The sequence below is a fragment of the Octopus bimaculoides genome, chromosome 2, assembly GCF_001194135.2.
Source record: "Octopus bimaculoides isolate UCB-OBI-ISO-001 chromosome 2, ASM119413v2, whole genome shotgun sequence".
Taxonomy (NCBI): domain Eukaryota; kingdom Metazoa; phylum Mollusca; class Cephalopoda; order Octopoda; family Octopodidae; genus Octopus; species Octopus bimaculoides.
This window is the reverse complement of record NC_068982.1, coordinates 59,208,799-59,221,637: the sequence shown is the minus strand read 5'-3', so window position 1 is coordinate 59,221,637 and position 12,839 is coordinate 59,208,799.

Below are 12,839 nucleotides of genomic sequence, written 5' to 3'. Positions count from 1 at the left end.
AGATAGCAATCTTCTCTACCCACAGTTATCACATTCGGTTAAAATGTCTTACAGTTAAGTTGGCTCTTATGTATTTCCCTGAAGAGAAGATTACATCTTTATCAACGTCACTTATTCCTTTGGAAGGAACCATTTGTAACCTTCGAAACATATGTCGGAAATAAAAGAATTCATTTAACATATGCGTATTACTCCATTTATTAAATTATATATATATATATATATATATATATATATATATATAGTGTATTGTTTTGTCATGGTAAGGTCAACAAAAAAAGGACTCCATCTAGTGAGAGATAAATATTATTTAATAAATGCAATATATATTTTTATGTGCTATTATTAGTTCCATGTGCTGAGAGAATGCCAGACAGTATTTTTTAACATGTCTGGTGTCCTAGTACAATCATCAGACACTGCCCACATAGTATAATGAACTAAAAAGTTTTAGTTTGTTATGCCATGTGAGCAGTGCCTGATGCTAGGACACGAGACATGTGACAAAATACTGGCTGGCATGCTCTCAGCCCATGAAATTAATAGTAGCACATAAAAACATATATTGTGTGTATTAAATAATACACACACACACACACACACACACACACGCACACTCAAGTGAATGGACAAATGAAAGAGAAGGGCATTCAACACATTTAATAGGAGTTACATGTATTATTTAAAACAGTTTGATTTGGTTCTATGCAACTTCAAGTTTCACTGGCCTCTAAGAGAAGCCCGTCTCTTTCAGGCCTTGGACAGGCTTCTGTTAGAAGCCTGCAAAACTTTACATCACGTGGAACTGTATCAAACTATTTTTAATGATAATGATAATAATAATAATAATAATGGACTCTCCCATTGAAGATGACATATGAGCATTCAATTTTTGCTGAATGACCTTCACAAACGGTTTGTTTATAGTGATCAAATGTACATTAGCTCACTCCCTCCATCAGATTGACATTGTCTGAGCAGGTGCACTGTGTACCTTGTATTAGGTGTCGAAGTGATTGCAGAACAACATGAAATGAAGTATTTTGCTCAAGACCACAGTACACCATGCAGTCTAGGAATTGAAATTACAATCACTAGATTGTGAGTACAGCACCATAAACACTACACCATACACCACACACACACACACACACACACACACACACACATACACACACACATATCAGTAAACTTTTTAAAAGACGGTTGGTGCATCAAAACAATCTTAGCACCTCATTTAGTGTGTTGTGAAATGGAAAACGCTATACATTAGTAAAGAATAAAAAGTTTTGAATGGTACAACAATGCACTGTAATACAAAAAATGGACTATATACCTGTTGTAATTTAGTTATCTATAGTCCGATGATTTTTTTGGAATACAATTCCTTCTTCAGATATTTTTAGATGGAGTCTCTGCTATAAATTAGTGATGTGTTGGTTAAGGCACCAGCTAAGAAATAGATAATTTATTCCTGTTAGAAGTTCTGTGTTGTGTCTACAATCAGTCAACTCAATTGCTGTAATCTACTCAGTTGACACACAATGGAGAGTATTTACTTCTCTAAGCTATGATACCACAGTAAAATCAACAAGGTGCTTATATGCTTGTAGTGCTGGTTTCAAATTCTTCTATGGTAGCCAGAAATGTCATTATGTATACAGCTTAGGATCCTTTGTTTTCTGGATCCTCTCAGTTCAGGCTGTCATTGAATCCATATTCTGGGTGGGTGCTTCTTTAATATGTTGAATGGTTGGTTGGCTGGTTGGTTAGTTGGTTGGTTTGCTAGTTGGCTGATTGGCTGGTTGGTTGGTTGGTTGGTTGGTTGGCTGGTTGATTGGTCAGTTGATTGGTCAATTGGTTGATTATTTGATTGGCTGACTGGTTGACTGGTTGTTTGGTTGATTGGCCAGTTGGCTGGTTTGTTGGTTGGTCGGTTGATTGGCTGGTCAGTTTGCTGGCTGGTTGGCTAGATGGTTAGTTGTTTGATTAGTCAGTTGGCTGGTTGGTTGATTGATTGGTTGGCTGACTTGCTGGTTGTTTGGTTGATTGGTCGGTTGTTTGGTTAGTTGATTGGTCAGTTGGTTGATTAGTTGGCTGGTTGGCTGACTAGCTGTCTGGTTGGTTGATTGGTCAGTTGGTTGGCTAATTGATTGGTTGATTGGTTGGTTGGTTAGTTGGCTTGTTGGATGATTGCTTGTTATCTAGCGATATGTTCTGCTTGAGAAGACCCATTCACCTATAAGCAGAAATCTTTCAGTCATGACTCTTCTAGTCTTTTCATATATCCACCACTATTCTACTTTCATTCAAGAAAACTACAGTCCGGACATATCATAGTACCTAACACTTAAGAGTTCTTACTTGAAACTTTATAACAGAAACAAAGGACGTAAAAATCCATCACCTCAGTAACTTTTCTGTCTTTGTTGAGAAAGCAGAAAAATGTTTAGAGGCTGAAATGGTGGTTGCTAAGATGTGTTGCCTTATATGAATTTAGACAATGTAGTCTCGTCATTTAAGACAATAAGGATGTGGAAATTAATAGAGATTGGCCTAATAATCTTCTTTTGTTGTGATGGTAAATGGATTGGTGGAATCATAGTGCATGAGTACTTGGTTCTTGGTCTCTTCACATAGAAGATTCTGATAAAAAGACAGAGAAAACAAGGAATATTACTCAATACTTTATTGGTTCTGTATTCTTTGACTTCAAAGAGGTGAAAAACATGGTTGACCATGATATAATTTGAGTTAAAAGTGCAGAGGGTCACTCAGAACAAATTCTGAAAATTTCAGAAATGCAGAATTCTGCAATTCTACAATTTTAGAGTTTCAAAATATTTCACAATTTTTTGCAATGAAATTTGCTGTTCTAAATTTTGAGCAGTTTGAATAAATGCTCAAATTCTGTAGAACACAAAGTAAAAATTGCAACAGAGTTTCTGCCAGTTCACAAATTTGGATTAATGAACAATGACTCGGCTACTATTAAATCTCTGTAGTCTGGCTAACCATTACCTCATAACAAATGATGGCATTTTTATCTGCTTCCTACCAGAAGATTTTTTAACTCTTCCCCTATAGCTTACACCTGTCAGTAGTTAAGAAGGAGAGTTAGTGAGAAGAATTCTCAATCTATCACATAAATGCATCAACATGAGACAAATATAAACTATTTTAAGCTGGAATTTTACCTTGAGCAATAAATGAAACCAAGACGTATTATAATATGATATTTATTTTAATTATATTGCTTTGTATTACATTAATTTGGGAGTGGCAGACCAACCATACTGCCTGATTTAATAACCACCAGCTAAGTTTCAGATTCCTTTTGTTAGTTTCACTCCATTCTAAGTATTTAGATCAAACTTCCATTCCTCTCTGACTGTCTTTTATCTTTTATCTTTTACTTGTTTCAGTCATTAGACTATGGCCATGCTGGGGCACTGCTTTGAACCTGGAACTATGTGGTTGAGAGGCAAGTTTCATACCACACAGCCATGCCTGTGCTAATGTTTTTTTGTTTTTAATATTTGGTCTGAGTAGATTGACCTGCAGTTTGCCAAGTTATACATCCAGCCACTTTAATCTCACCAACCTGGGAAAAGCTGTAAAGGTCATAGGTATTATCCTTTCTATCTTTCTTAGGGAAGAAAACTTGGAAAGAACAACCATTATAACACTGCTGTCCTCACCCATGGGGGTTTCGGTAATAAGACCATCAAACAAGGAGATACAATCTCTCTAAAGCTCCTCGCTGCACATCTAGAAATTACTATCAGAGACATTGATTGAAAAAGTAGGGTCAACATCTACAGGTAACATAATGCTCATCAAAGAAACCTCAAACCAGCCATAGATCATGCTGACAGAGCTGACCATCCAGAGTTTAACTGTAGACCCCAAGACTGCAAGCAAAATATACACAGTGTGAAAATGTAGTACAAGGTCAATTTGTGTTTTAGGAAATGATCAAAATGAGGAAGTGAAGGAGTATATTCACCTGGGACAAACAGTAAATATATGCTAAAGCAGGAATGCTGAAATCTTGCACAGAGTAAGAGCAGGGTGGAAGGCTTTTCCTTGATTAAAGATATGCTCAAAGTCCTGTTGGATAAAATTCTGTGCACTGTACTACCAAGGCTCTTGTATTCAAGTGAAACTTCGTATTACAGTAAGATAAGCAATTTTTATTAACGAAAATTCTATATTCACATTTAGTGATGAGAACAATGTGTGTGTGTGTGTTTGCACATTGTACAAAAAAACAAACTGGAAAAGTAATCTGAGATTATTTTAAGGTATTAAAAATTATGAAAGTACTTTTTGATTAAATTGAACATTGATACATGCAAATATTTCATTGCCACTCTTTATCATGCACATTAGTAGCATACATATTAACATTTACAATAAGGCAGGCTGAAGTTGACCTTAATAAGTCAAACTCCACTAAATGTTTGGCATCTTACACTTCAAAGAACAATTTAATTTATCGTGATGAAAAAAAAAGATTAAATGAGATATAAACCCTGACAGATTATCAAAATGAGTAACTTTTGTGACATAATTCCAAGCAAGAAACCTGCTAAATTCTGTGTCATCTTCAAAAACTGTCCTTCAAAGAAAATATTCTACCATGTTAGTCATTCATTTGTTAAGAATATTTTTAGCTTTATCCATTACAGAATATCAAATTCCAAGATGTACAAAATCAGATTATTTAAATTCTTGGCTTTATCTTCTGATCCAGAATCATATTGACCCTTCATATCTGAACTGGATAGAAAAACACCCTCAAATGCACAGGGGAGTGGTCATTGCTTCACTGCAAATTGTCCAGTCACACGAGTTAATCCAACTCGCACTAAGACACAAAGTCTCTAATGACACAATTTCGCTATGGAAACCAGTTCATAAAATGCTCTGTCATTGACTAATCTTCTTATATTATCAAGCACAATGTTCAAATTATCCTAATTTCAATGAAAAGGCCCTGTATTAAATTTCAAGGAAGACTGCTCAATTTTCCAAAAGCTTAGATATTTATCAATTTGTAGCCTGACTTCAAAGAATAGAACTAAAATCCAAAGATGTAATCTTTCTTCTTTCAATGCCTTATTTCTCAAATACACCCTATAACACTTGGTGAAAATGGTAATTCTTGTAGAATATTAAACAGTTCATTTTCTTCTGTACTTCTTTATTTGCAGTGTATCAACACTTACTGTTGCTGCTTTTATATTTTTTTCATAATTGATACAGAAAGTATGATACATCCATTTGCTTGTTTAGGAATCTGTTATATCAACTTTATATATGGTCTACATATATATGTATAATTCAAATAAATATAGTCATTGTTAGAACCCTGAAGTAGATTTCATGTCATATAAGAAGATTTAGGAATCTATCACCTGCTTTGCAAATTCTTCAGTATTTTGATTTTAAGTGGAATAAGCTGAAGTTTCTGCGTAAAAGCTTGCATTCCCTAAATGACAGCACAGAGAGCTGAGTTAGCTGTCTCTTGCACATTTATATAACCAAACAATAATCCTCAGTCTAATATATATTTGCCACTGCATGTTCCCTCATAATCTTCACTGTCATTAATATAAAGAATTCTTTTTGATATTAGTATGTGGTCACAAGTTTATAATGAAGGTTTATATTTCTGCATTACAGTATTTCTGAATATTTCTCTGTATTCAAGTCGACTCAAGTCATTTTCATAGTATTTCTACCATTTAAGACAGCTAAATTATTCTTATCAATCTCTACTTCCTATTTCATCCCTAAGTTTACTTTATGCATTCTTGACTGGTCCACGACAGAATTAAATATTGGTGTAGCTTCCACACAAGTGTTCCATTCAGGTTGGTAATCCATGTGGCACCCATCCCCTCCTCAGCATATGGGTTTTCTTGGCTTTCAAGGAGCTCATTTGCTGTTGAGAAATTTTGTTTTTTAATCCTGCTGGCTGTACTTAACAATCTCTTCTCTGAGTAAGCCTAGAAGGGAACTAGTTTAATCACTGACCATACAGCTATGAGTCTGTAGTTACTGGATTACATGGTTACCAATGGTGGGTTTTCATTGTCCAATGATAGAAGTGGTTTTGATTTGACTCTGTATATCTGGGACTCAATTTATTGAACTTTGTAAGCTTTGATTTGAAAGTATAAATAGATATAAATAAATATATTGTCTGATACTCTACTGTTGCTGCCAGACCAGTCACAGAAAAATATTTAGTTGAAGTGGAATGGTTCTAAATAGAACTCAAAACAAAACAGTAAACTTGAGTTTGAAGGAGCTCGAATTAGCTGTTTTGAGACAATTTAAAAATGAATATTTTGAAATCACAAAAAGTATCTTTCATTTATAACATTGGATTTAGAGCAATTAAAAGTGGATTTAAACGACTGGAAAGCTTAAATCATTTTCTCTTTCAATTAGTATACAGTTTTGGCTTACTTGATGCATTGCTTTTTTTCTTAATGATTAATTAACCAAATATTGGTAATTGGTTCAATTGTTAAATTTAGGAATTCTCAAATGATGTTTTTCTCATGACACATGAAAATATTTCGAGATAGTTTATGCATAAAGTAAAAATGAAATATTCAAAATATATATATTTTTTTGACTATTTATACCTCTTCATTATTAAGTGAATGACCCTTGCATAACTAGTACTGATTCCTTTTCTAAGAATCTCAAATAAATTCCAAAAGAGAAACAAATAGAGCTAGTACTGCAAGAGTTAATAATTAAATAAATAACAACATATCTGCTTTATGTATTATGTAATTTGCTTAAAATTGTGTTCTCTCAACTGTTAATGGGAACATATAATAGTTATATTTTAAATTTATATTTGTACTGAAAATAGTACAATATCTTAACCTTTTAGCATTTAAACCTGCTATACCTGGCCAAAATATTCTACCTGTTTTATGTTAAAACTGACCAGATCCAACCTCTCTCACCTACCCTACAAAGTTATTCTGAAAATAAATAATCGCATCATCGAAATCTTGAGGCTATGATCAATTAAAAACAATGATTAATTCAAAACAGTGTGAATAAATAAGCATTATATTTGATAGAATAAGCTGAATACTAAATGGTTGAAAGAAGTTGTATAAGTATATAAATATACACTGATTAATGTATGTGTGTTGTATACACATAGCATAACATGAGGTTTGTGGACAACACAGGCAGCCACTTTTTATATGCGTGTTTGCTGCAATTGAAAATATGTTATGTTTAAGTAAGTAGGTAGTCAGTTTGGTTGTCACAAAAAATAGCCAAAAGCCATAGTATACCACTAACTTAACTTGAGTTTTAACTTTAATGGTATACTTTTTTGGTGGTTGTGTACACCTTATTCTGTCTACAGAAAAATATACCAGAGTTTAAAAAACTATTAGTTGTATATTTCTCTGTGGAAAGAACAGCCTCTGAGAAAGATTCTTATTAGAGTTGAAATTTGATTCTGGTTATTTACTAATTTTCTATCTGTAGTAAAATGCATAAAAAAGAAGCACATATGTATATCTATCAGTGCATATTTACACATCTGCACAGCTTCAGTTAAAAATCAAGTACAGGCATACCTCGCCCTACATTGCTAATTGGTTCCAGGAGACACAACTTAAGTCAAAAAACGACTTAAGTCAAATTAACTTGTCTCTAGGCGAGGCTAGGCCGAATTTACTTGTCTCTAGGCTAAACCAATAATAACCATTCCCAGTTCTATACTTACAGTGTTATAGCATGATGCTTAACACTTTCACTATGAATTTTCTTAGGAGCCATGGGGGCAAAAAATAAAGTCACAAATGAATAAGAATGAGAAAGTAGCCGATAAACAGATGTAAACAAATTTGAATTCAAAACGATCGTGGAAATCACAAGTGACAAGGACACCTAACGGTAGATATTGGAACTGCAGTGCAATATGATCTCCGAAAGACTGATAAATAAGACAACACAGCTGATATCATGATTTTGTTCACTAAGCTACACTACTTTATGGTGTGTATCTTAACATTTACTGTACATATTTTAATATGATTTATATGCTTTTATTCTTATTTATTGTACAGTAACATGATTCTATGTGCTTTAAATGGCTTTCTAGAGATTTTACGACTCCAATATTTGTGGCAGACAAGCGTAAAGTTGAGTAAAATGACTTGACTTGATTTTTATTTTACCATGTATTACTTTTGAAAACTGACATATAATCATGAATGACTTAAATCAAAACGACTTAAGCTGAGGTATGCATGTACTAGTTTTCAGTACAGATGTGTATTTATGTTATCTCTCAGTTGCTTGGTACATAGTTTAGTAATTATATTTTACCCTACAAATATAATTGCAAAACTAAATATAAAATAATTTGAACAACAGAAAATAATTTAATACTCATTTCTTTATTCCTTTATTCTTTTATTCTTTTACTTGTTTTGGCAATATGACTGCAGCCATACTGGGGCATTGCCTTGAAGGGTTTATAGTCGAACAAATTAACCCCAGGACTTATTTTTGAAGCCTAGTACTTATTCAATCAGTCTCTTTTGCCAAAGACACACCAACACCAGGGACATAAATATACCAACACCAACTGTCAAGCGATGGAGGGGGGGAGCAAACACAGGCACAGACACACGCACAAGAGGACCCATCAAGCCAAGTGAAATTGCAGTCGTGGCAGATACTCGTGTCATGCAACTGGCATTCATGCCAGTGCATGTAAAAGCACCCATTACACTCTGAGTGGCTGGTGTTAGGAAGGGCATCCAGCTGTAGAAAACCTTGCCAAATCAGACTAGAATTTGTTGCAACCCCTACGTTTACCAGCCCTGGTCAAACCGTCCAGCCCATACCAGCATGGACAACAGACATTAAATGATAATGATGATGATGATGCATACATTTTTTATGTATATATATATATATATATATTTATATACCCACATTCATTAGACAATGAACTTTGCTTATGAAGAACTATTGAGGCAAGTGTAAACAAAGCAAAGTCACTGACGTGGCCTATGACAGTACTGTCTGATTGACACTCGAGCCAGTGGAACGTTAAAAGCACATCCGAGCATGATCCTTACCAGAGCCACGGATTGGCTCCTGTGCCAGTGACACATGAAAAGCACCATTCGAGCATGATTGTTGCCAGCATTGCCTTACTGGCACATGTGCCGGTGGCACATGAAAAACAACATTTGAGCGTGGTCATTGCCAGTGCCACCAGACTGGCTCCCATGCAGGTAGCATGTAAAAACACCTTTTGAGCATGAGCGTGGTCGTTGCCATAACCACCTGACTGGCCCTCATGCCAGTGATGTGTAAAAAGCACCCACTACACTCTCGGAGTGGTTGGCATTAGGAAGGGCATCCAGCTGTAGAAACTTTGCCAGACCAGATTGAACCTGTTGCAGCCTCTGGCTCACCAGTCCGCAGTCATACTGTCCTACCCATGCCAGCATGGAAAGTGGACATTAAACGATGATGATGATGATGATGATATCTATATGTATGTATGTATATATATATATATATATATGTAAATAGATATGTATAATGGGCTTCTTTCAATTTCTGTCTACTAAGTCCACTCACAAGGCTTTGGTCAGCCTGAAGCCATAGTAGAAGACCCTTGCCCAAAGCGCCATGCAGTGGAACTGAACTCGGAACCATGTGGTTGGGAAGCAAGCTTCTTACCACACAACCACGTCTGCACCTATTCATAATTATTAAGTATAGTTGCTATAACTTTATATTTAGAATTTCAGTACATGTTTCACACACCTTTTAAGTTTAATTTTTGCAGTATTCCTAGTTATATCCTGCAACGCAGCACCATGCCATGGATGTGTGCACAGTTTGAGAAAACCATTGAGCTAAGGCAGTGAAGTTTTTACTTTACTTATTGAGTTTAAATCCATAGCAGCCTAGCAGTTGTCTCTCTGGGAAGGACACTTAACATCAAAATATGTCACGGTTCACATAAGTGCACAGACAGGTATCAGATCATCAAGGGATATTACTTACCATAGTCTGGTATTCTATACTATCCAGGGGGGCACATCTATCACTTTTCCATTAAAAAATTTGAGTTATAAATGTTCAGCTAAACACGTCTTACAAACCCACCAGGGCTTCTCTTGGAGATATTTACTCTGTAACTTTCCAAAATACAGGGGAAAAAATAAATGTAAAATGAAGAAGGGAACTTGAAGGTAAAAAACCCCCACGAATATTCTAGATTGCTAGTAATCAGTGTATCATTTCGATGCCTTAATTCCAAGACCAAAGAGAGGAAACTGTCATGAACGCTCCCTTATGTCACAAAAAGCAGCTGTTTGATGAAGCATAAGGAATCAGTTGAATTTTGTTTGTTGTAATTTTATATTTTAATTTCTTGTTTGTAACCGAACACCCTGATATCATTCAGATATAACACAGAGTATGTGAGTGGGCAGCCTTGAGTGGCAAAGATTGGGTGTTTGGGTATGTGCCTAAAAGAGAGAGAGAGAGAAGTGAAAGTAGGTTTATCTCAGGAACTTTGTTCTCCCCTCTGTCTTACCTCCTCCCCCTCCTCCTCCTCCTCCTCTTCCTATACACAACAGTGCTTTCAGTTCGTTTACCTGATGACTATCAACTTACCTTGTTATGTGAGTATGCCTGAAAACTGAATTCCTCTTCATTTCTCCCACCATACCTCCTAACATCACAGCCCTTCAGAACCATTCACCATTAACTCTCCTGTCCTTTTTTTGCTTTATTTGTTTTTTTTTTGTTTGTTTTGTTAGTCATGTCTTTTCTATTTTTTCTTTTCATCACTGACATCATCATCATCATCATCATCATTATCATCATCATCATCATCATTAGTATATTCTCTTTTGCTTCATCATCATCATCCCACTTTCCTTCTCATCACCATCAATATATATAGCCTCTCACTCATCATCCTCATCATCATTAATATCGTTATCAACAGCAGCACTACCACCATCATCCACATCACCATCAGCTCTACCATCGTCGTCACAACATCTACTACCCTCCTCCTCCTTCTCCTCCTCCTCCTCCTCCTCCTCCGTATCGTCATCATCATCGTCATTGTCGTCATCATCAACATCACAACTTCCATCAACATCATCATCATCATCATCATCAGTTATATAACTTCATAATCATTGTCATCATCTGTAATTTATACATCATCATCAACATTGTCATCATCATCATCATCTTCATCATCATCATAATCACTAAATGGGGTTATTTCCTTTCTGAAGAGAGGATTACATACGCAGAAAATGTAGGATGTACACTGAAATATATGGTCATGTGGCGAACTAGAATCCTACCTTCTTTGATCTGAGGTTTTCATTAGTTCCAAGAAAATTCTTTACCAATAAGGTCTTAATGCTTTATGAGTAGCTCTGTTTCTTACTTCACATCCAGTGGCAGTTCACACTTAAATCTAATTGACTAAAGCTTTGCGGCAATGTAAGAATACCCATTATCATCATCAACATCATCACCACCATTTCTACCACCACCACCACCATTATCATCATCATCATCATCGTCATGAAAATATAATCTGTGTCATCATCATCATCATCGTCATCAAAATATAATCTGTACCATCATCATCATCATCATTGTCATCAAAATATAATCCATAAGGGCTGATGAACTTAGTCCATGAAGATTTTGTTAATTCTTAATTAAAGGTAATTTATTCAGTTTTACCTCTCCATTTTTTCTGCTGATATTCTTGGGTAAGGCAAGACAGCAAGCTGGCAGAATTATTAGCATGGCAGGCAAAATGCTTAGTGCCATTTCATCCATCCTTACATTCTGAGTTCAAATTCCACCAAGGTCAACTTTACTTTTCATTCTCTCACATTCAATAAAATAAGTATCGGTTGAGCTCTGGGGGGTCAGTGTAATTGACCTCTCTGATATTACTGGCGTTGTGTCAAAATTTGAAACCAATATTATATGGTAAGACAAACAATGAATGTGCCACAGTCTCACATCTTTAGTTTAGAAGTTTGTAATTTTGTGCCTGAGTAAGAAAAAAAATGTTTTACATAGTTCCTTTGTATTGTTTCTTGTTTTTTGTTCACCTAAAATTCCACTGAAACCTGTTGGCTAAAAAGGTAGAACATGAAAGGTGCAACAAAAAATTCAAAGCAAACACAAAGATGAAAATTAGTTCTCGTTGTCTTTGTTTATTTGTTGTTTTGGGAAATTATTATCTTCATTTAGTTATTTTGATTTGTCATCAATGTACAATCAGTGTATGATTGCAAATACATGTGGCTGAAATGTGGTTCCTCCAAAGGGTCTCTGGAGTAATGTAACTTGATGTGAGTTCAGTTCCTGGTGGTGTGTTGTGTCCTTGAGCAAAACATTTTGTTTCACATTGTTCCAGTTCATTCAGCTGGCAAAAATGAGTTGTACCTGTAATTCAAAGGGTTAGCCTTGTCACATTCTGTGTTGCACTGAATCTCCCTGAGAACTACATTAAGGGTACACATGTCTGTGGAGGGCTCAGCCACTTGCACATTAATTTCACAGGCAGGTTTTTCCATTGATAGGACCCACTGGAACCCTCATCATCATAACCGATGGAGTGCCACTTTGTGTAGTTTGGAGATCAGTGAGTCTCTCTAGTTCAGGCTGCATTGAAAGGTCTCAGCTCTGGTACTTTTAGATATGTGGTTAGAATGTCTCAAGAAAGGATCATGAAACAAATTGTTCAAGCCAAGTCAGGTGGC